Here is an 8,624-nt window from a genome sequence, read left to right as displayed (position 1 = left end):
ACCACTCTAGCAACCCTCAGTTTGTTTCCTGAGATTAAGAATTCCTCATATCAGTGAGGTCATATGATACATGTCTTTCTCTGATTGACTTATTTCACTCAGCATAACACCTTCCAGTTCCATCCACGTCGTTGCAAATGGCAAGATCTCATTCCTTTTGATGGCTGCATAATATTCCATTACATATATATATGACTTCTTTATCCATTCATCTGTCAATGGACATCTTGGCTGGGTCATATGGTAGCTCTATTTTCAACTTTTTGAGGAACTTCCATACTGTTTTCCAGAGTGCATCAGCAGTCATTCTTACATAAAATATTAACCCCCAAACATACTAATGTCACACAAAAGGAAGTGAAGGAAGTTGTCTTAATTTCATGTGTGGGGCAGTATGTTATATAAATGCCAAAAGGTAGAAGCACAAATGTAACCTCTCCTTAAAACAAAACAAAACAAATAAACAAACAGACAAAAAAAAACCCTAACAGTCAAAGAATTTTCATCCTTCTTTACTCCTGTATTAAAAAGTAGTGCTGGGGTGTGACACCCAGATTTGGCTTTTATCCTGGCCATTTACAAAGTGTTTCCCCATCTGACTTGCATCATTAGGGTTATGGATAAAAGTTCATTCACTCTGAAGAGAGGTGTACCTACTCCTTCCTCTTCTTCTTGCCTTCATGCTTATGTTTCCTGAGGCAGCTGCTATCTAAGAGCCTTTTAGAGCCACTGTGCTGTTTGGCTACTTCCAAAAACTTGTACAAACCAAAAGGATCTTCCTCAAACTGAACTGGTCCTTCTGGGCCTTTCTGCCTGTGGCCTGAACCAGAAAATTCCTTATCAGGAACAAAACCCTTGGTTTTTATTCTGGCTTCTAGGTCATCACAATACATGTCCTTGTCCAGAATTTTACTGGGCATGAAAATATTCTGGGCCATATATTTGCCACCTTTCTAAGCTTAATCATAACCATTATAAATTTCATCTTCTCTGCCTGCAAAACCACTGTCCACACCCTTGGATTGGTTGAAGAGCCTTTGGTCATACTGGACTTCATTGGACTTCTGAGGTTTGGGCACATCGGGAGCAATGACTTCACTGATATCTTGATTTTCATTTCTCTGTAGTTTTAACCTCTTATCAGGAGCTGCTCTGGAAAGATTCTCGCCTTGTGCTGTCTCTCCTTTCGCCTGTCATGCCGGATTTCATCCCTCTTGGGTGTCTCTCCAACCTCTTTTTCCACATGGGTTTTGATCCTAAATCTTCTCTCCCTGGCTCTCTGGGCCACTTCTCTAAGTTTCTCTTCATGTTTCTCCTTTTCTTTTTGAGCCGTCTTTCTCTCTACTTGAGCCCATATTTCTACAGCTTCACAAGCCTTCCAATAAGCAATATAGAGGGTTTCAGCCAGCTTGGCAAAGTTCTCATTGATGTGCACTGTTGGCAGCCCTTTTCCTTTAGCAGTCAGATGTTTGTCTAATGGAATTTTATAACCCTTTGATTTTTCCAGTTTGAAATACAAGGAGGAATCTTCCATTCTTATTCCTTCATGGTCCTCTTTTGGCTAGAAGAACGCATGACAGGTGTAGGAGGAGAAGGTGGTTCTCCGGGAATTTTCTTACTAATCTTTAAACTTGGAGGTTCCACTGGATCTTTCTGCATTTCCACCATCCTAGTAACTCTCTGTTTAGCTCCAGAGTTGAAAGCCACTCCTTGTTGATTTGGTGTGTGTCAAATATACTGAGCAGGAGCCAGTTTATTAGCTGCTCAAACTGGCATGGCTGCAGCAACCTTCTCTGATATAGATTTTTCTAGGGTTACCTTTGTCTTTTCTGTTATCTCTTTAACGGCTTCTTCATCAGGTCTTTTCAGGTCTGGGTTATCTGTATTCAGAAACCTTTGGAACCAGGTCAGTGTACTTGCTTTAAATGACTTTGTCTTTTGACTGCCCTTGCTGAGCAATTGCATCATATTTAATTTTTCCTTCATCATCCACCTGAATGGCCAGTGCATTTGACATTTTTTTTCTTTCATCCCATATCCCCAGTGGACACTGGGCTACGTGGATCTCTGGAAAAGTACCTCCATCTCAAAAATCCTCTAATAACTGAGGTATTCGGACTTTCTGGTACCCATATGGGGAAGGTTCTCTTTGGGAGGAGACCAGTGAGGTCTGCCATGATCCCCGGGATCTTGCCTTTCCTTCAGCTTCAAGTTGGTCCTGAGGTAGCTGAGTAGGTGCATGTAAAAAGCTGGTGAGTGCCATCTTCTTCCACTTCTTTGAACATGAACTGTAATGATTTTTAAAAGATTTTCTTTACTGGTATCACCTTACCTATGGTCTTCAACACATACACTCATGATTATATTATAAACACTGTATTAGCTTTACTGAGGCCATTTTACATTTGTTTTTAAAAAAAAATTCTAGACTTACTGGATTACTGATATTTTTATTCTTCTTTTGCATTTCTTCCTTTATTTTAAATATTTTATACAGATACAGGGACAAGGGTTTAAATGTGACATAAATTTTCTGGAAATAGATTGTCTTGGTCGGAGAGCATAAATAAATGCTAGTACTATATTTTTTTTTTCTGGTTAAAGTAGGAAAAGCATACATTAGTTAAGGTTATGAAATTGAAAACTAATTTTTGCAGGTTTTTTTTTTTTTCTTATTTTGGCTTTTGCTGCTTTCCTGTTTTGTGACTAAGAAGAAATGTGAGGGATGCTTGGAAGCAAAATCATCTATAGGGAGTGTGAGGTCATTAGTATAAAAGAAAGAACAAAAACAACTCCCAAGGTAAAAAAGGTAGGAAGGGCAACAAATGCTTAGAGAAAGATAATAAACTAGCTTTTTAGAACTAGGTTCTAGAAAAGTGAAAAATTAAGAATAGTAGATATGCTATTGATAGATAAACTAACATATATCTTAATTTTGAATTTTATTGCTCATAATTTTCTACCTTTGTTCTTATAAAATTATTATTTTTTGGACAATATTCAAACCAAAACAGTTTTCTACAGTGCATTAGGTGCTATGCATAGCACAGAACTGGGGATGATGTGCACTGGTTCATTGAATTTACAATCCAAGTTAATATTATTGTGTAATGCTTCAGTGACTATGGTATACCTAAGAGGCAAATAAACTCTATCAGGCACCGAAGTGTCATTTGCTGTACCAGAAGAGGTAACAGAAATGGAACCCCAGTGTTCTGGAAGAAGATGTTTGCCTCTCATGGGTGATCACTAGAAACTAATTTGCTCATGGTAGGGTTGGATGATGATTGTGGCAGTTTTTCTTTACTTCTTTATATTAAGGGTGCAAGATCACAAAATTACCATTTGTATAAACCAAAGATAACATTCAAATATAAAAAGAAAACATACATAACATACAATAATACATGATCAGAAAAAATATATCATGAAGCCTCAAATTCAGTGTTTTTCTGATATATTTTATTTTTTACCTCAGTATTAGAAGAACTCGTCAAATAGAGTTATATGTATAGAGGACTGACTGTTTCTTGGAATATTTCAGTTTAAAAAAAAAAAACAACAACTATGAATTTATGGACAGGAACAAGAAACTGTAATCTACTTGAATTTGGAGTTTACATTGGGGATGGATATATAAATCCAAGGGTAAGCTTAAGTTAACTTAAATCAATATTATTTAGATCCTTCAAACGAAGAGATTTTATAACTAAAACAATAATTTTAACATGTATTCTGTCTGTTTAACTATGGACCTACTGCTTGTAATATTTTTTTCACTGATTTTCCAAGACAGAGATCCCCAAAAGCTAGGGCCATTTATCATTCTTTCTTGTATACCCATGGGATGGGTAGCAATAAATGAGGAGAGAACATTGCTTGAATTATTTAACAAAATGTTCAGATAATTTCCACCCAGGAATAAAAGGATAGAACTAACATGTGTAATATAGTTACTATTAGATAGCAACTCTGATAAGTTATTTACATATGATGTCTTGTTTAATCGTAAAACTTAGAAGTATATATAATCTACACATTAACACTTTGGAAAGTGAATCTTAAATAATCATTGAAATGTCATCCGTATGTTGTGTAAACATGCTGTTCATGCTTGGTCATGTCTACTACTCTTTATTTTTTTTCTTTAAATATATTATAGAATTTAACAATAATTGGGAATTAGAAAAAAAGATTATAGGAAAAAAGTTTCAGCATGTAGGTAAGAACCACAGCACATACAAGTGTAAAAATTTCATAAAGGAATATTTGTAAGGCAAATAAGCTCATAAAATAGCATTTCTTAAATGGGTGATATTATCAAAATTGTATGAGCAAAGTTCACAAAAGTATACTTACCACATTTGTCACTAATTATAATAGTGTAAACCCCAGGAGGTAATGTATGCATTTGCTTGAAAATATACTTTATTTTCACTTATATAAATAATATTTTTAGAAGGATTTCAAGTATGTAAAAATATATATAATTAATTTAATGATTTTATATTTATTTTACTTTTTAATACTATCTTTTTTAATGTATTTCACACTGCTCTAATGTTTTTATATGAATTAAAATTTTTATTGATTCTTGGAATATCATATAACCTGCCTTTAAAAACTTGCATTTTCAAGATTTATGTATTACAAAGTAGAATAAAAGAACTTGGGCGCCTGGGTGGCTCAGATGGTTAAGCGTCTGCCTTCGGCTCAGGTCATGATCCCAGGGTCTTGGGATCGAGTCCCGCATTGGGCTCCCTGCTCCTTGGGAGCCTGCTTCTCCCTCCGCCTCTCTCTCTCTCTCTCTGTCTCTCATGAATAAATGAATAAAATCTTAAAAAAAAAAAATAGAATAAAAGAACTTTGTGAGTAACACATAAATGTGATTGTTTAATTTATTGGAGCACATTTAAAGCATTCAATAGCAGTCAGAAAAGCTCATAAAATTATAGCAACTGTAGATATATGGATGCCATTGTTCTAGTAAGTAATTCTAAATCAGCATATTTTATTACTTGCCAATCTTAATAGCTAAAACTTTATAATAAGTATTTTTTTCTTTTTTATTACCCTTATTTTAACTCCTAGTAAAGGAAAAAACAGATTTTGTAATTTGACAGTGTACCTTTTTACTCTGATGTTTAACCAAAATCATTAAATGTTGATTTCCAAGTATACCTAATGGGTACTTGAGTAGAAATAATGAGCTCCTTAAATATGCCTGACTTTAAGCAGCTGATTTTACCATTTCTACAGTTCCAAAAAATATCCATTTCTACTTACCCAGAAGAAACAATTTCTTGCAAATCAATTCTAAATCCAAATTTATGTTGATCTTATTTACTAAATCTTATTTAAGAATAAATAGTAACAACCAACACTAACGACATTAACAAAATTTATGATTTGGCTGCCCCACCATTTAATTGGATATAATCTTTAATTATTGAATCTAATTACTTTCTATACAAAATCCATGCTATTTTTTGTTTGTGGCTTCTATATTTTACTGCATTATTCAATCTATCATCAGAACTAAAAGAAGTATGAATAAAGCACATACACTGTTTCATTGAATGGATATTGAGGACAAAAATTAACTCAACTTTGATTTTTTTTTTTTAATATTTCAAACAAATGAACCAATTCATTGCTGGCTTAAGTACTTCCATGAACTTAATCATAATTATTAGCATATGTTGCTTGACTGAGAAATGCTGGCTGATAGAGGAGTATCATTATGAATGCAAAATAAATCCAAAGATATTTGTAAAATATGTATAAACTGTTACCAGAATTTTTTATAATTATCTTATAAGAAACTATGGAAAGAGCCTAGATGTCCACCAACAGATGAATGGATAAAGAAGATGTGGTATACTAGGGTGCCTGGGTGGCCCAGTCGTTAAGCAGCCATCTGCCCTCAGCTCAGGTCATGATCCCAGGGTCCTGGGATTGAGCCCAACATTGGGCTCACTCCTTGGTGGGGGGCCTGCTTCTCCCTCTCCCACTCCCCCTGCTTGTATTCCCTCTCTTGCTGTCTCTCTCTCTCTCTGTCAAATAAATAAATAAACAAAATCTTAAAAAAAAAGATGTGGTATATATATACAATGGAATATTATGCAGCCATCAAAAAAAAGAAATCTTGCCATTTGCAAGAACATGGATGGAACTAGAGGGTATTATGCTAAGCGAAATAAGTCAATCAGAGAAAGACAATTATAATATGATCTCACTGATATGAGGAATTTGAGAAACAAAGCAGAGCATCATAGGGGAAGGGAGGGAAAAATGAAACACAATGAAAAGAGAGAGGAAGACAAACCATATGAGACTCTTAATCTCAAGAAACAAACTGAGGGTTGCTGGAGTGGTGGGGGTGGGAGGGTGGGGTGGCTGGGTGATGGACATTGGGGAGGGTATGTGCTATGGTGAACACTGTGAATTGTGTAAGACTGATGAATCACAGTCCTGTACCCCTGAAACAAATAATATATTATATATTAATTAAAATTTTTTTTAATTAAAAAAAAAGAAATGGGCACTTTTATCAATTATCTCTGGAGGTTTCCAAAAGTCCCAATACATATAATTCCGGGTATCAGAGATGTTACTTAAATTGCTCAAGTTTGCTTTTTTGTTTTTATTTATTTATTTGAGAGAGAGAGAGAGAGAGAGAGAGAGAGAGCGAGCAGGAGAGGGAGAGAATATCAAGCAGACTCCATGCTGAGTGGGGAGCCCAACACAGGACTCAATCTTATGACCCAAAGATCATGACCCAGCCTAAACCAAGTTGGATGCTTAACCAACTTTGCCACCTATGCACCCCTTAAATTGCTCAAGTTTTAACAGTTTGCAGGTGGAAGGGTCAGGACATGATTCAAGACTTCACACAATGTAACATTTGTTAACATTTGTGCATGTGGTAAACTTCTGCATAGTTTCTCAATCTCCATCATAGAACACAAACATGAATTTATATACCCTAGATGTCCATGGAAAATGAGCCTTTTATCTATCTATCTTTAAATATAGTGCTCTAGTTTTAATTTCTGAATTTCATCTAGATGATTTTTAACACTATTATTTCACTGAAAAATATGTTACTAAAGAAATGAAAGTATATAAACATTTGACAAGTCAAAGTTAATTCACTATATCCAAATTTCATTTGACTTCTACATTCAGAAAATACTTGAAAACTAACAGTAAAATCATGAGATAAAAATGAAACATTTAGTGAATAAATGTTAAGTAATTACACAATTTAAAATTTTATGATCAGTGCACACATGTATTGATAGGAGGTATATATATGTGTGTATATCTTTCAGTATGATATATATACAAAATAATTACTGTGTTTAAATGGCAGATTTTGAATATCAAAAAATGACAGTGTTTTGCATTTTTTTCAGATTCCTTGTTATTCTTTTTTGAATGGCTGAAAATAATGATATCTGATATATACTTACCTTTCCAGTAGATGGTAGTACAGATGTTCATAAGAGAACGAGTAATATATATTTTGAAAGGAGAGGTATTTTCAAACTCATAAATAGCATAATAAAACTTAGTGTTGATATTAATTATGACTAAAACAATTATAGCAACTGATATATTTAATTTAAAAACTTGAAATTTAAAAATGTTGTATATATGTGCATTGCTTGTAAGGAAAAAGAAACTTAAAAAAATCAAAACATCAATCCCTAGAACAACAATCCTTAATATTTACATGTGTTTTACACTGTGACCCAAACACTGCTTAGTTCAAGAAGTCCAATTTGATGTCTCATAGTTAACATAATCTTAAATCACACATCGATAATTTTAGCCATTGTTAATAAAATGACATCGATATCCTTTATCCCTTGAGATTATCCAGTGTAATATTTTCTCTCTCCCTTTGTTGATGTTTACAGTTTTCCCTGAAATTGACATTCTTGACTTAAATATTCCAAATCAGTGTTATAGAAAAGATAAAATATTCAGAAATCATCACTGGTAGGTTGTAAAAGAAAAATAATTACAGTTGGGTAGAGTTGTAGGGAAAATTTTAATACCAAATAAAGTTTTGATTGAGGATATTATATAAAGAGGGAAGAATTCCTTATATGTCTTGAAAAGAATAGATATCTAAGGGTAATTACTAAGAAAACCTTAGGCTTATAGTTTGCACATGTGCCTGGAATGGTTTGTTTAGTACTTTCATGGGTAGCACTAGTCCAACTATGTTTTTATTATGGCATTTCCTTCGTATAGTCATTGATGTTTAATTAGGCCTCAGTAGAAGCAGGTTTAGAAATGACTTTGCAAAACTACTTTGATTCAACGCTGTAATATGACATAACCTATGTGCCCTACAGTAATTATAAGCAAGTGCCTTTTTGAAGTGATGCGCACACAAAGCAGCTTGGTTGTATGACCTGCTCTGGGAGCAGTATAATAGCTTCATTGGGAGTAGGCCACCTGAGTCACACAAAGACAGCAACCAGCATTGGCTGCTCTACCAATTATCCTGGTGGGCAGGAAGCCTCTGAACGGACCTCAGCCTTGCACTAACCTTTTGCAGAAGGTCACCCTGGTACTTCTGGGTTAGGATGAAAGAATGGTCTGAC

At 34.4% G+C, this 8,624-nt stretch overlaps 1 pseudogene; it reads right to left on the bottom strand.

Annotated features, from left to right (window-relative positions):
- Positions 1 to 653: 653 nt before the first annotated feature.
- LOC112826069 (SNW domain-containing protein 1 pseudogene) lies at positions 654 to 2,263 on the bottom strand (annotated as a pseudogene).
- Between the last annotated feature and the right edge of the window lie 6,361 nt (positions 2,264 to 8,624).

Source organism: Callorhinus ursinus, unplaced genomic scaffold (genome assembly GCF_003265705.2).
Source record: "Callorhinus ursinus isolate GAN/ISIS: 27379988/994484 unplaced genomic scaffold, GSC_fseal_2.0 scaffold4, whole genome shotgun sequence".
NCBI classification, from domain to species: Eukaryota; Metazoa; Chordata; class Mammalia; order Carnivora; family Otariidae; genus Callorhinus; species Callorhinus ursinus.
This window is presented reverse-complemented; position numbering and strand designations above follow the sequence as displayed.